The sequence below is a fragment of the Bufo bufo genome, chromosome 5 (assembly GCF_905171765.1).
Source record: "Bufo bufo chromosome 5, aBufBuf1.1, whole genome shotgun sequence".
NCBI lineage: Eukaryota > Metazoa > Chordata > Amphibia > Anura > Bufonidae > Bufo > Bufo bufo.
Window position 1 is genome coordinate 66,750,984 of NC_053393.1, and position 16,912 is coordinate 66,767,895.

A 16,912-nucleotide genomic window follows, 5' to 3' on the forward strand; every position below is an offset into this window, starting at 1 on the left:
CGGGTAGCAGTGTGATGTAGGATTGTGGTGGTCCCTGCTCATTTTTTATCTTATAATATGCATTATGTATGTCTTTTATGGATATTGAATAAAATTGATTTGTATTTTCTCATACCGGTGTGTCAAGCACTCTTTTTCTTTATTGTGGTATTATGTAATAGCGGGAGTGTACCGTTTATTTTCAAGACCGCAGGTGATTTAAGGTATAAAGAACCGTTCGTTGGCCCAAGATTGGGCTATAGAGCGAAAAAGTGCACTCCTTTTACAGCTGATTCCACATAGATTTCTACAGAACCTGTTCTGTTACACGCTGATAGAAGTAGGGCCCACATGACACATTGTGTTGACGTAACGGTTTATTTTTCCCTTCTTCTGATCCATCACAAGAACAACCCCTATAAAAAACGGATTCCGTCTTTTGAGTCTCCGCCTTCACTCGGTCAGCATTTGGTCAGTAATCCATCAATATTGCTAAGGCCAAAAAAAACAGGAGTGGATGCAAAACTGAAATGACACTTCACAGAGTGGAGAGGTGGGGGGCAACAGAATGAGGAGTCAACACAGTGGCCCAGTCACAGAGTGGGGAGGTGGGGGGCAACAGCAGTGGCAGTAACAGCACAAGATGGTGGGGGGCAGTAGGAGAAGATGGCAGCAGAGGCAGCAGGTGTGTGGCATAATGAGAATAGTGGCTGAAGCAGGTGGCCAGAAGAAACAAATCTTTTTTCACAAAGTTTGGGTGTGGCACTAAGAATGATCTAGTCTGATGCATAAGGCACTGGCATGTGGAAATCCTGGCTGATCCACGTCTGATTCATCTTTACAAAAGGTCAGTCTCTCCACATTTTGGGTGGAAAGACGAGTTCTCCTTGTGGTAAGTATGCCCTCCGCCACACTAAACACCCGCTCTGATGCCACACTACTGGCCAGGCAGGAAAGCTTGTTCAGGGCAAACTCGGCCAGTTGCGGCCACAAATAAAGTTTGGCTGCCCAGTAGTCCAGGGGATCTTGGATCAGGGGTGGAGGGTGCAGTCCAAGTATGCCACCACCTGCTGGTTCAGATTCTGCTCCCTGTCCTGCTTCTGCTGCTGGTGAATGATTTCTTCAGGAGGCGGGTGAAGAAAGTGCTCATTAGAGACTCCAGACTTAAAGGGGTTGTCCGAGTTATGCAAAAAATATTTAGCACTGTAAATCTGATGGACAGCAATAAGCTAAGCAAGTTTTAGGCAACAAATATATATTTCCTCATTTCCCTGGTTCTCTTCTGGCCCTTTGTTTACCTGCAATAGCAACAATCTCTGCCCCTCCTGCTGCACTGCTAAGGGAATGAATATAAGTGCTGGCCTGAGTGACATGTCTGACTGCTGGGAGACTCAGCAGCATGTTATATGTGTAGGACTACAAGTCCCAGCTGTACAATTACACTGCTGATACACACAGGATCCCCCCCCCACCTGTTCTCGTGTAATGCTCTGCATAACTCCTCTAGTCTGTCAGCTCTATGTCCAGCATTTCTCTCCTCACTGCCTGCAGCTACTCAGTAAAGTCTTCTGCCCTGAGTCTGTGCTACTGAAGGGGTTAATGTTTTTCCTCAAGAATCCATGGAGAGAGCAATAAGCAGCAGCCGGCAGTGCAGGGGGGCATGGCCAGCACAGTGACGTCTCCTGTACAGACACATATCTGCTCTCTCAGGCTTGTGCACAAAGCATCATCAGAGCAGGGAGAGAAGCTGACATCACAGGTCATGTGACCCTCAGTGAAATCTGAGAAAGCAGCAACTGGAGATAAAGTAAGTGAATTGTAAAGTCCTTAGATTTGCCTAGTTAGAAACATACGAAGAACAAAAAAATAACTCAGACAACCCCTTTAAGTTGCTGCTGATGGAGTTGGTGCTGCTCCCCCCCGCCAGCAGACATGGCAGTGGAGCATGAGTGCAGAGGGTCCCTCCAATCAGACCTTCATAAGGATGGGCCATGGCGCACATAGGCAGCAGCCAATAGACTACATAGGATGTCTTGATAGTAGTTGAGTTTATCCTCCCTCTCAGCAGGTGGAAAAAAGGCCCCATTTTGGACTGGAAGCAAGGGTCTAACATGGTGGAGAGCCAGTAGTCATCCCTCTGCCGAATGGTTATAATAAGGCTGTCACTACTTAAGCAACTCAGCATGCATCTGGCCATTTGCGAAAGGGACTCGGAGGGACTCCCTGCCTCCATCTCCACTGCACACTACCATGGTGTGTCGGGGTCATCTGCCTGGCCTTCCTCATCGCCCTCCAGCTCTTTTTGCTCCTCTCCTGCCACTTGTGCAGATAAATCTCCCATTTATGTATACATTGCTTGTGCATGAATGTCCTCCTCCTCCACCAGTTTAGCCCCCACAGGGCTCAGGTGGCCTTGAGATGTAGGCACCTCGTCCCCTGTCCACTAGCCAACCAGATTTCCCGCATCCCTTAGTCCTGGCGACTGACAAATAAAGTGGCATCTTCAAAGGGCCTGAGCAAACGACAAGTGTCACGCATGAGCGAAGTTACACAGGGGAGTTCTCCTGTCCACCTGCATCATCAAGAAATTGTTTAAGGCCTTCTTCTGCTCATATAGTTGGCCCAACATGTAGAGGGTGGAGTTCTAATGGGTGAAAACGTTGCATATCAGGCGATGTTGGGGAATGCTATTCCACCTTTGCAGCTCAAGAAGGGCGTGCTTTGCACTGTAAGAGTGGCTAAAGTGCATGCACAGTTTCCTAGCCATTTTCAGGATGTCTTGAAGTTAGGTGGAAGACTTCAGGAACTGCTTTACAACCAGATTAAAGACGTGCGCCATGCAGGATGCATGGGTCAGCCCCCCTTGATGCAATGTTCTTCCCGTTATCGGTGACCATGGTTTCGATGTTCAGTTGGCGAGAAGACAGACAGGATTAGATTTCCTTTTGAAGGACACAGAGCAGTTCCTCTATGGTGTGACTCTGTTCGCCCAAGCAAACCAAGTGCAGAACAGAGTGACACCGCCATGCTCTGCATATGTGTTATGCTGGAGGAGCATTGTGCCTGCAGTGGAGGCTGACGACAAGGTTGAGGACGAGAAGGCAGAGGAGGACTTATATTTTCCCTGACCATAGTTACAGCTCCACACGTCTGCCGTTAACCTTAGCAGACACCGACAGGCTCAAGGACTGGCCCACCTTCTGTTCAACATAAGTGTGCAGGGCTAGTACTGCCTTTTCGGAGAAGTAATGATAGCTTGGGACTCTCCACCTTGGCTTGGCACTAGCCATCAGTTCTCTGAAAGGTGCAGAGTCTACCACATGGAAAGGGAGGGACTGTAGTACCAGCAACTTGGGCAGGAGCATGTTCCGCTTCTGCACCGTTGGATGAGTACATGCATACTGTTGTCTTTTTGCAATCGTCTCGGTGATCGATTGCTGATGAAATGAGTGACTAGGAGGAGGAGGAGCATCATTTTTATATATATATATAGATAGATTATGGGAAGGAAACACAGCTCCCTTCTGCTGAGGTGGTGGAACATTGACTGCTGGAGAAGGGTTGCGGGTCACTGGGAGATGCAGTGGTTGCTGCATCAGGCTGTACCACTACATTAGCGCCACGGTTATCCCAGGCCACTTTGTGGTGATGCTGCATGTGTTGACGCAGGGCCGTGGTGCCAACATTGGTACCCTGGCCACGCTTCACCATCTGCCTATAGATTCTACAAACAGCTACGCTGACGTCCTCTAGCGACTTGATTAAAAATTCCCACACCGGCAAGAATGGCATCTTCTCCCCACAAAACAGAAAAGAGGCGGGTTCAGGACAGGTGGGAGCACTTAGCTTATTCCTGGGCCATGCCAACTAAGCCTGGTGTCTGAGGAACCCACTGACTCCTGGCTCGGGGTGTCTGATGTCAGTTGAGATGATGTTGAAGACAAGTCAACCATTCAAGGACTGCTAGATGACACTGGCAGCTCTGGCCTGTCACTGCAACTTTGATTCGCTCAAATCTAGTCTATACGATCGGTATGACGAGACAGGAATTATGGAAGCATGCATGTACCTGTACTTCCTTCTGTGCATGCCTGGAGTCATATTTTCTTCATATTTCATATCTGCCAGTTGGAGGGGTAGGTGGGGTGAGCATGAATAATGAAGCACCTCCCCAGGGTGGAGGAGGTTTTCCTCCCAGGTCCACCCTTTTGTGGAGGGGAAATAAAAATATGTGACATGGATATTTTATGTAACACAAGTTGGGAGACTCAATCTAATTAGACCATGTACTACTTCTTCCCTGTCTCCGGGCAGCAAGGACTTTTACCACACAATGTGATCTGTTTTTCTCCTTTTTATTTAATACCTGCCTTTGCACATATATATAGGTCTGTTCATTTCTTTATTTTTGTAACGAAGAACTGTACCTTTTGCACATTAAAGCCTAAAACTTTAATGGTTGGCCTTGGAACCCTATTAACGAACCCAGCCATTAAATGTGTTTGTGGACTGGTTGGGGGTACGTGTTTTACTCAATTGGATGCCTGAATGTGAGATTAAGCTGTGGAGTGGCGTTATCCCTTAGGCCAGACACAGATGAGCGAGTTCAGTGCGGGTAACTGTGTGTGGCAGTGTGAGTTCCCGTTCTGACATCTGCTCCTCTGACAGGATCGCAATGCATTATACTGATTTATAATGTCGTTTGTCCCTGTTAGACCTGTATCTACTGAATTACACTGGCGCTGTCCTAGCAGGGACACACAGCCTTGTATATTCATTATAGTGCTGTGCAATCCTGTCAGAGGAGCAGAAGTCAGAATGAAAACTCACACTGCCACACGCTGCGAGTTTCTTTCACTGAACCTGCTCATCTGTCTCTGGCCTTAGAGTCACACGCTGGCCACAGTGGTCAAGGGTAGTATGGTGGAGCCAATTTCATTTCCCATACCTGGTATTTGACATCTTTCTTAGTCAAAGTGGTGAAGTCATCCCCTAACCTCAGGTCTGACCGTTGAGGCAGGTTGAGTACAGTGCTTCTGCAGTGTCCTGAAAAACACTGCTTAATATTGTGATTGTGTTTCATGAAAATGTGCTTGTGCCTGAGTTCCCATAAAGTTGCACAGGGAGGGGTAGGTTCTAACAAACCTCCCAGGGCTGACTCTGCCTTGCTCTCTGAGAGAAGAGAAGAAGGAGGAGAGTGTGATGTCTGAAGAAAAGCTGCACCTCAGCAGCCATCTTGGAGAGTTATCAAAACTCCAGAGTTAGTCCTATGTACCAGCCCATAGAAGGGAAAGATTACAGAAGATCCAGGTGACCCAGAGAGGGAGTGAGAATATTGGCAAAAGAAGGTAATCGTCATGTATCAGGCTCTAGTCTCCTTTGCAGTTGGTGGAGAAATTCTAAGCTACCAGCTGCCCACCATAACCAAGGACAGAAAGGCCACCTGTCAGGAGATAGTATTCCTAGAGAGGATACAGAAGTATATGTCTATACAGTACAGCACAGATAGTCCATCCCTCCAGCCTGGAGAAACAAGGGATTGGTTGTTATAGAGGAAAACTACCCTGTATGCAGGTTTTGGGAACTAACCGGAGCCATTGTAGAAGCTGCCTTGCTATAAATGACTTTTGCGCACATTGATGACCTTTGGATCAGCTTCAGTAAAGTACTGGGAATTTGTTAAGAGAACTGGTCTCCTTGTGCAAACTTATCACCTATATGCATCTTACGGTGCTGGCGTCACCAACACCAGGTACCCTGCCTCCACGGCACCTTAAAAACCACACCACCAAGGGCACCTCAACCACCATGTGGCAGGAGTCCTTGGACAACAGAGTGTGCCCCTAAGGAACTGGTGTTGTCCTTCCATTCACTGCACGCCGGCCCAGGGAGCGCTGCTAACCGTGAGTAAAACAACTAATACCCCCATCGGCCCACCGTAGATCACGTGTTGGCCCTGTCACTGCACTTGGTTACTTCCGCCAATCCTATGTAGAATGTATGGAGCAGCTGGGCACATGCTCGACCTACTGCTCCAACAGATGGGGGAACCGGACCCCCATTCTCAGGATCTTTGGTGGTCCCAGCAGGATACTCACGATGGAGTAAATGAAGATACATTTGTCTCTGCTTTTGGCCATTCCCTTTTCCCGCTCTTGTCACGCCCCCTTTTGGTAAAGTCACAAACACACAGATTGCGACTATTTAAAGCCACTTTTCTGATGCAAGGCAGATGATAAATCTCACCCTTTATGTTTCCCACATGGAAATGTGGGCACTCAGCTGGTCACTGGCTGAGCTGGATCAACACTCCTCCTGAGACCTGTATTCTCATGCCCACCCCCCTTGTCAATGGAGCATGTCCCTACACAGCCTGGCAATGTCATAGAATATTTGGATTCCAGTAACAGTTGTTCATTTATGCATATATATTTGACAGGGTAAATAACAGAGAAAGGGTACTGGCTTTCCTTAGGAGATTAGCCGTGTATGGAGACTTAGGGTGTCATTTATGAACCTGAACTGCTCCTATATTAGGCGCATTTCTTGCGCAGATTGCGATGCAACGGCTAGTTTACTCATTTACCATTTTCTACGCCTGTTTCAGGTGTAGAAAAGGGTCTAAATGTAAGACACTTAGCACGGTGTCTTACATTTAGAAGCGGCGGTGGATCTGCCGACATTATAAATAGGCCAGCGCCTCTTCATAACTCCAGGGGATCCACCACCAGCTTAGGTGGTGGTAACAATGCTTAGTGACAAAGCTCCATGGGTAAATAATATGCAAAGAGGTATCTTCTAGAAAAAAAGAAACTGATTTCTATTCCGTACTATTTTTTTTCTGGGAGATACTGCTTTACATAGTGAAATATTACAAACTCAGTCCTGCTACACCCGTAAGCATTCAATTAGAATATCATGTGCAAGACGGAGCCCAATACAGTACAGCATCAAAGTGGTTGTATTCTCCATACTGAGCAAAAAGGATGATGTTCTAGTGTCAGAGAAAGACAATCTCTTTCACGGGAGGCAGAAAACAGATGCCCTGCTCTAACTTAAAGGAACAGTCAGAAGAGTCATTATGCAAATGTGCCGAGCTTCACATCTTACAAAAAGGTTTGTGCTCATTCTGGCTAAAAAAGAATAACATACACTCAGGGTTGTAAGCAGAAAATGCTAATGAATTCTGGAGGATTAGCATACAAATTAGCCTGACAAGGCAATAAAAGCTGCAAAAGCCTTCTACCCTTGAGCAACCTTAATTGAGGAAGCTCAAGTTCCCCCACTTTGCGACTGGATGGCACCGCCACGGAGAGTAATAAGAGCAGAGATAGATTATTAGACGCCCGTTAACGTGTCAGTCACAAATCTGCTATGAAACTCAAGAGGCCCAGAATGAAGTACATCTGTTCGCGCGCCGATCCGGAATTGTATCTTTTATCTCTCACTTTAGCACATGACAACAAAGCAAGTGCTACAATTAGACTCCTTATGACAATGGAAATAAATAAAGGATAGCGAGAGCGTAAGAAAATGCATCTCGGCCTGTGCAGATGAGACTGTATTGCAGATAACTGGAAGATGGATGGCAGGGAAGAGGAGATACTGTGGAAGCGCATTTTCTAAAACAAACTTATCGCGGTTATAATTACTGTACTTTTGAACAATAAAAACAAGTCACTGTTCTGTGTTGCCAAGGCTGATGGCAGACGACGCAAAATCCAAATGTGCCTAGTGAAAAGGAGCAAGTAATACCGAGCTCCTTTGCTTGCCCTCGGCAACTGTTTTGCACATAATTTCACCCCATATAAAAAAAAGGTCATACAGACACAGAGTACAAAGATAATACTGTGTTACAGATTTTGTAAAACCACTGTATCTCAAACCAGACGAGGGTTGAATACACATAGGAAGCAGCTGACCTACAGGGCAGAACAAACAGAGAAACCTATTGGATCAAGGCTTCAGGGACCCAGACACACATAGACATGGACTTGGAACTTGTTCATTCTTGGAGCAAGACATTAGGAACCCTGACATTCAGAGACATACAGTCGTGGCCAAAAGTTTTGAGAATTACATAAATATTGGAAATTGGAAAAGTTGCTGCTTAAGTTTTTATAATCGCAATTTGCATATACTCCAGAATGTTATGAAGAGTGATCAGATGAATTGCATAGTCCTTCTTTGCCGTGAAAATTAACTTAATCCCAAAAAAACCTTTCCACTGCATTTCATTGCTGTCATTAAAGGACCTGCTGAGATCATTTCAGTAATCGTCTTGTTAACTCAGGTGAGAATGTTGACGAGCACAAGGCTGGAGATCATTATGTCAGGCTGATTGGGTTAAAATTGAAGACTTGACATGTTAAAACGAGGGTGATGCTTGAAATCATTGTTCTTCCATTGTTAACCATGGTGACCTGCAAAGAAACACGTGCAGCCATCATTGCATTGCATAAAAATGGCTTCACAGGCAAGGATATTATGGCTACTAAGATTGCACCTCAATCAACAATTTATAGGATCATCAAGAACTTCAAGGAAAGAGGTTAAATTCTTGTTAAGAAGGCTTCAGGGCGTCCAAGAAAGTCCAGCAAGCGCCAGGATCGTCTCCTAAAGAGGATTCAGCTGCGGGATCGGAGTGCCACCAGTGCAGAGCTTGCTCAGGAATGGCAGCAGGCAGGTGTGAGCGCATCTGCACGCACAGTGAGGCGAAGACTTTTGGAAGATGGCCTGGTGTCAAGAAGGGCAGCAAAGAAGCCACTTCTCTCCAAAAAAAACATCAGGGACAGATTGATCTTCTGCAGAAAGTATGGTGAATGGACTGCTGAGGACTGGGGCAAAGTCATATTCTCCGATGAAGCCTCTTTCCAATTGTTTGGGGCATCTGGAAAAAGGCTTGTCCGGAGAAGAAAAGGTGAGCGCTACCATCAGTCCTGTGTCATGCCAACAGTAAAGCATCCTGAGACCATTCATGTGTGGGGTTGCTTCTCATCCAAGGGAGTGGGCTCACTCACAATTTTGCCCAAAAACACAGCCATGAATAAAGAATGGTACCAAAACAACCTTCAACAGCAACTTCTTCCAAACAAAAACACAAATTACCCATGGTATGCCGGAACCCAAGGTCGTGACCAGAACTGCACCTCGACACACGTTTCGCCGAGAAAGGCTTCAGTTACTTCAGTATGATTTGCTTACACATAGCATTCCTGCTTTGCCCCTGACTGTGTTACTATTTGTCAATCCGCATTTATCGGATGGCCATTTATGTTATATTTGGAGGGCAAGTTTGCTATGTGTGACCATATTGACTTTTCCACTTTATTGTATGCAGCATACACATGTTTATAAGTTACTTTGGGTGAACTTACAGATCTCCCACTAGTATGCGGTTTTTATACCCAATGTCTGCGACCCCTTTTCCCTGTTAGTCCGGTATATGTGAGGGTGGTTGATTTTGGTCCCATCACACGGGGCGCACCACCACCACCCTTTACCTTGTGCCTTTATGTTATATTTATTGTCATTTAATGTGTCTTTAATAAACTACATATATTTTATATGTGTGCTTTCTCATTCTATATGGGGTTATTGGTCTTTTTTCGTTGGTTGGCTCAGTATGTTATACTAGACCCCAGTGTACTTATACACCCAATTTGAGGCTTTCTCTTATAGGTTGGTCAAATGAGTTGGTGAAATGGGGACCTAAGTGTGACTCATGCTTGTCCGTGGTCCAGGCTGGGGTTTCAGTAAGGTCTAATACATTAACCCTCAGTTATTAAGGAATATTCTGATGTATTCTCATCCCCTACTCCAGAGGTTCTACATCCCCCCCCTCCCCCCATAGACCTTATGATTGCGCCATAGAGCTAATAGAGGGTGCCAAATTTCCTAAAGGGCGAATTTATAATCTTTCCAAGCCCGAATGCAAGGCTATGGAAGATTATATTAAGGAGAGCCTTGCTAAACGGCATATTAGACCTTCAGTCTCTCCTATGGGAGCAGGGTTTTTCTTTGCTAAGAAGAAGGATGGTGGTCTTAGGCCTTGTATTGATTACCGGAGATTAAATAAAATCACTGTCCAAAATAGATACTCTCTCCCATTGATTCCGGATTTATTTAACCAGGTTCTGGGGGCAACCTGGTTTTCCAAGATTCACCTGAAAGGGGCATACAATCTAATCCGAATCAAGGAGGGAGACGAATGGAAGACAGCGTTCAATACTCCGATAGGAAACTTTGAATATCAGGTGATGCCTTTTGGACTCAGCAATGCCCCAGCTGTGTTCCAAAACTTAATGAACGATATTCTTAGGGAGTTCTTAGGTAAATGTATTATTGTCTATCTTGACGACATTTTGATATTCTCTCCTGATTTCGAATCTCATGTGTCTCATGTCAAACAAGTATTAGAGGTGTTGAGGGAGAACCAGCTATCCGCTAAGCAAGAGAAATGTGTCTTTGGTGTACAGGAGATACTGTTTCTAGGGCATGTTCTGACTTCTCACGCCTTTAAGATGGATCCTGGTAAGGTTTTGGCAATTAAGGAATGGGTAAGGCCTTCATCCTTAAAGGCCTTACAACGGTTTTTGGGTTTCACTAATTACTATCGTAAATTTATCATGAATTTTTCTGTAATTGCTAAACCATTGACCGACCTTACTAAGAAAGGGGCGGATTTGGAGAATTGGTCTACCAAGGCCATTTCTTCATTTGAAACATAAAAAAAAGGCATTTAGTAGCGCTCCCATTCTGATCCAGCCTGATCAGGAGAGACCCTTTATTGTGGAGGTGGATGCGTCCGAGGACGGCGCAGGAGCAGTCCTTTCACAAGGTCCTGCTAGCCTCAATAACCTGAGACCGTGTGCCTTCTTCTCCAGGAAATTCTCTCCCACGGAACTACGACATAGAGAATTTGAGTCTGCTAAGAGGTTGAATCCCCAGCAAGCCCAATGGGCTCTGTTTTTTACCCGTTTTGATTTCTCCATTACGTTCAGGCCGGGAAGTAAAAATGTGAAGGCAGACGCATTATCTCGGAGCTTCCATGCTTTTCAACCCACTGAGGCACCGCCTGAATCCATCCTACCAGCAAACATCTTCTTAGCGGCTCTAACCCAGGATATCTCGGCTAGCATTAAGGCTGAACAACATCTGGCACAGGCATCCACCCCAACTGATAAGTTGTTTGTTCCCGTACAATTTCGTCTCCAGCTGTTGGGGGAGTGTCACGTTTCTGCCTTTTGTGGACATCCGGTTTTTGAGGGCACTAAGTATCTGGTTTCTAGATTTTATTGGTGGCCCACTCTGACCAGGGATGTCAAGTCCTACGTGTCAGCCTGTGAGGTTTGTGCCAGGTCTAAGACACCTAGGACTCGCCCTGCTGGTAACCTACGACCCCTACCCATTCCCAGTAGACCCTGGTCCCATATCTCAATGGACTTTATAACTGACTACCGCTGGCGGAGGGTAAGACTGTGGTTTGGGTAGTGGTCGATAGGTTTAGCAAGATGGTTCATTTCATTCCCCTGTCTAAACTTCCGAATGCAAAAACCCTGGCGTCTATTTTTGTGAGAGATTGTTCGTTTACATGGCATCCCGGAAAATATTGTTTCTGACAGGGGTATGCAGTTTGTGTCCAAATTCTGGAGGGCCTTCTGTCAAAGATGTAAAATTTCATAGTCTTTTTCTTCCGCCTACCATCCTGAGAGTAATGGGCAGACTGAACGCCTTAATCAGTCTGTGGAACAATTCTTGAGGTTGTATGTTGCTGATGACCAGCAATTATGGGTCAAATTCCTTCCGTGTCAATTCTTCTGCTGGGGTCTCCCCTTTCTTTTGTAACCATGGTTTTCATCCCAGTTTTCATTCTGGGTCGTCCGTCTCCTCCTCTAACCCTGAAGCGGATAAACTCTCCTCCGAACTGTGCACAGTTTGGGCCCGGGTTTAATCGAACCTAGAAAAGGCTCAAAGTTCTCAAAAACTCAAGGCCGATAGGAGACGTTCAAGGGGGGTGAACTTTCAGGTTGAGGATAAAACATGGTTGTCCTCCAAGAATCTATCTCTCAAGGTAGCTTCTAGAAAATTTGCTCCTCGTTTTATTGGACCGTATAAGATCATGGAGGTGATTAATCCGGTATCGTTTAAAGAGGACCTTTCACTACAATAAAAAATCTAAACTAAGCATACAGACATGGAGAGTGGCGCCCAGGGATCTCCCTGCACTTACTATTATCCCTGGGCGCCGCTCCGTTCTCCCGGTATAGGCTCCGGTATCTTCATATTTTCGGCTCAACTGGGTGGAGCCTGCCGGCGTCTCCTTCTCCCAGGCTGGAGTGCTAGCCAATCGCAGCGCTCAGCTCATAGCCTGAGAGTTTTTTTTCTCATGGGCGCCACTCTCCATGTCTGTATGCTTAGTTTCGATTTTTTTATTGTAGTGAAAGGTCCTCTTTAAGTTGGAGCTGCCTGAGTTGCTCCACATTCATAATGTATTTCATAAATCTCTACTTAAAAAGTATTTTGAACCTGTTGTACTGTTGAAAGCCTCGCCTCTGGAGGTTCTTGTTAGTGATGCTGTCGAGTATGTGGTGTCTAAGATAGTGGATGTCAGGAGAGTGCATAATTCCTTACAGTACCTGATTCACTGGAAGGGGTATGGACCCGAAGAGAGATCTTGGGTACCCGCCAGGGAGGTTCATGCTCCTAGGCTTGTTCGAAAATTTCATTTAGAACACCCTGAAAGGCCATCGCCTGAAGTCTTGGGTCCGGTGGCCCCTCGTAAAAGGGGGGGGTACTGTCACGGGGCGCCAAAGGCGCACTCGGTCTCCCATCAGCCACAGTCCTGCTGCTTAGCTTCGGGAGCGAGGATCTGTGTTTGGCCTCGTTCCCAGGGCGGCTTTGCTAGCTGGGAGGCTCCCTGCTCCTAGCTCTGCCTTGAGCGCCGAGCTGATCACTCGGTGCTCAACTTGTCTGTCTGTCGGTCATGTGACGCTGGCCACGTCACATGACCCTCAGACCCCACTATAAATACAGGCAGCCTGCTGGCCACAGGTTGCCTGTTAATTCTAGGTTCCTGGCTATTTGTTGGACTACTGAATACTCACCTGATCCTGTTCCCTGGCGATCCTTTGCCTGCTCCTCCTGTACTGCGCATCCTTCCTGATATTGTGACCTCGGTTCCCACCTGACTACTCTTTGCGGACTCCTCTGGTACTTCTCTACTCTCCTGGTATTTGACCCCGGCTTCTCCTGACCATTCTTTGCTTAATCCGTTGTACTGCGTAGCTCTCTTGGTTCTGACCCGGTCCGTTCACGTTCTGTATTTTGTCTTGTCTGTCTTCCCTGCACATATCCTAAGTAAGGGACTGTCGTCCAGTTGTCCCCTGTCATCAGGACTCGTGAGGCAAGTAGGCAGGGTCAGGGGTGAGGGTGGAGCGCAGTGGTCACTATCCTTCCCCCTGTGTGTGTAAACGTGACCGTTACACTTGGAACTTGTTCAGACTTGGGTCAAAACTTCAGGAACCCAGCCATAGAAAGCAGGAAAAGGCAGATGCAAGGCAAGGCTTCAGGAAAATGCTTGAGACTTCAGCAAAAAACACTGTTAGCTAGGATCTGGTGACACACTGCAGACAGAATTTTCCCAAAACAAATGGAATTCAGGAACATCCATAATTTACAGCAACCAGCCCAAACTAATTATAATGGCGCACAGTGAAGAGTCATAGTAACAGTAATCCTTCATGCAGACACAGACAGGGAATAAATGTCAAAGGGGTGCAGTTCACACCCAAATATCTATGGCCAGTGGAGATAGAACAGAGGTGGAAGTGCACTGCCACACCGACACATGGCCCTAGATACACAACCACAAAATTCAGCAGCCAGCCCGCATGGTATACAATGGCAAACAGTGAACAGACGTGTAACATACTGCCATATACAGCCAACATAGTACTACTTTATAGTATTATCATATCATCGAATCATATGCAGTATCTCAATCATACTCCCTCAAAGAGGCCAAAATATATAGCCTTATACAGTAGTACCCGAAGCATATGCAGTGTGCAAATAACACTGCCTTAAAAAGAATGTGCCATTAGAAAATTACCTTTTGTTTAAATCTTGTTTTTTTATGTTAAACATATTAACCTGACCTCCACACAGGTCACAGAGCGTGCCTAGAAAACTCTCCAATAGAAGTCAGGACCCTCCTGTCCATTGTATCTATGGCCCATCTGGTTGTTCTCAAAGAACAGGAAGTCTTAACCTGACCTATTGTCCAGTACGAAAACTGCAAGATTGTAGGTTTTATTTTAAACATAAACAGTGATAAAAAAATATTTAAAAGAAATCACTAAAAATTCAAAAAAAAATATTAAAACTTGATTCTAACAGTAACTTTTTTTGAGGACACATTTCTTTCTCACATTTCTTTCTTAAAGCAGTCACATAATGCTGTCATATAGTTTCCTATATCATACGTCAAATCAAATCCCAAATATTACCACCATATGCTGGTAAATAATACTGGGTGGTTTTAATTGCTCCCAATATTATCCTCAGAGGGGCCCCATAGAAAATGAAGGTCCTAGATAATTGCCCAGGAAGGGGAACCAACCCTGGGCCACTGTTATAATAACATTTATAGCTTCTCTTCCAATGGTATAGGACAGGTATCAGCAACCTTCAGCACTCCAGCTGCTGTGAAACTACAACTCCCAGCATGAAAACATGCTTGGCTGCTCTTCTAACTCCCACAAAAGTGAATTAAGCATTCTGGGAGTTGTAGTTTCTGAACATCTGGAGTGCCAGAGGTTGCTGATGCCTGGTATAGGAGTGTTCTGGTTCAGCAAATACATCTTCTCTTGCTGTGGAGGACCCAATACACATCTATACATTACTTCGGCAGCCAAACAGTTCCAGTAGGAACCATGAAATACTTTGTTAGTCCTGTTGGGGCACTACAGGAAATACTGAACAGTTGCTGCCAGGTCTTCACACAGATTACAGCTGGTCGCTGGGGGTCCTAGCAGCAGAATACCCTGAAATGCATTTCTGTACTGAATTGTAATGCTAGTATGAACGGGGCCTTACAGATGAAGCAGGATTCTCTTTATTTTAGGAATGAGACAGGCAGGATACGGTGTTGCATAATAAACAAGTTGTGGCTTATTTGCACCAGGAGAGGGTCATAAGCTTCATGAGAAAATTGAGCAGACTATGGAACATTTTGGTTTTATGCCTCTCATTATTTAGTAAGGAATGTAATAAATTGTGGCAAGCTAAACAGCCATTAAGTTGGGGGGCAAAAGGCTTAGATATTAGTGGTTACTTCACTGGATCTTCTTTGGATATTATTTTTTGTGCTATGGTTCATGACAGGGTTTAGAAAAGTCAATAAAGACATTCTGGATCAATGGCGTACATGCCCCATGCCAGATTTATTTATCATACATGGTGAACCACTAAGATTAATTTGGCGCAGCTTATACATTGACGGTATATTTTAAAACTGCATATGTTTAAGGCGATATTAATAAATCTACCCCATTTTTCTTTTCGCATGTTTGCTTTAAAGAGGTTGTTTGAACAAGCATCTACCGAGGACAAAGGCAAAGAGAATCTCTAGCATTTTTTTTTTTTTTTGTAAAGAGGAAGTGAGAGCTGTATTTACATGCCTGTGCTGTATGGGGACAGATTGCTGTAGCACTAGGATAAACTTCTGACAGCACTAGGAAGGGACTTGGGAAAGCAGGACAAACATACGTTTTGTGGAACTTTTATCAACAGGAGTAGTGTAAATATGAAGTTTTATTCTGCTAGATTCTGCTCATGCAAGTTCCATGGAGGTGGAGCTTTACTGTGAAGAGATCTCTGCACTGAGCTGCTTCACAGTTCCACCTTCTGTTTTGAGTGACAGGTGTAGCATCCAACCAGAACACTGCTACAGGCACTACTCAGAGCAGAGGGGAGGGGCTGTAAAGCAGCTCGATGCAGAGAGCACTTCACAGTGAAGCTCCATCTCCAGACACTTGCAGGAGTAGAATCTAGCAGTGTAAAAGTTCATATTCTCACCACTCCTGATGAGAGAAGCTTCACAAAAGGTGTGTTTGTCCTGCTCTGTCCAGCCCCTTCCTAGTGCTGTCAGCAGTTTAGCATGGTCAAAACTGCTGACAGATTCTCCGGAATTTTAGATAAACATAGTGATGCAGACTGTACCATTCTTGACCAAAAAATACCAAAGAGACCTGTGGAAATCAGGCCATGGGGCTCTAACTGGTAGTGTCAACGGAGCCGAATGTAGATATGTGTATTATAGCTATTAGCGATATGGAGGACAAGCAGTGCTTTGAAGGTTACAATAATAAAACACTAATGGCTGGTGATTAATGGAAAAGGCAACCACAACTGCTAAATATATTTTTGATTTACTCACTTCCATGAGGAGAAAAAAAAAAGAAGTGACATACCACATGATCTGAAGCATTTAACAGTCAAGGGGGTAAAGGTGACAAATAATTAGACTATTCCATTAAACTGGATCAGGTTCGTACATTAGCTAACCAGCATTAATTGCACCCACGGATTTTTGCTCCATCAGCATGTGCAGGATCGCCATATGATACACATTTATATCTAGCAGTCACACATCATGTAGCACTTCAGAATTTTCCTGAGCATTGTGTCTCTTTGCTTGAATGCATAATGCATCCTGCTCGCCTTCCTAATTGCCATACGAGGGAGATAGGAAATTGGATCGCTCATAAAATTAATGGCATGCACTTAATAAGCATTAGCAATGACGCTAATGTGGGTCTCTGTGGCTATGAAGTCAATGCGTGCATGTTAAAAAGTAAAAGAGGACTTTGTGCGTCCAAAACATGGCCGATTATCAATGTACAAAGGATGTTGTATAAAAGAAACATAA

The 16,912-nt window shown here is 45.2% G+C and overlaps 1 protein-coding gene across 1 annotated transcript in view; it reads right to left on the reverse strand.

Moving 5' to 3' along the window:
- The window catches only part of SAMD12 (sterile alpha motif domain containing 12), a 608,525-nt gene that overhangs the window by 520,054 nt on the left and 71,559 nt on the right, over positions 1 to 16,912 (reverse strand). The window lies entirely within an intron of this gene.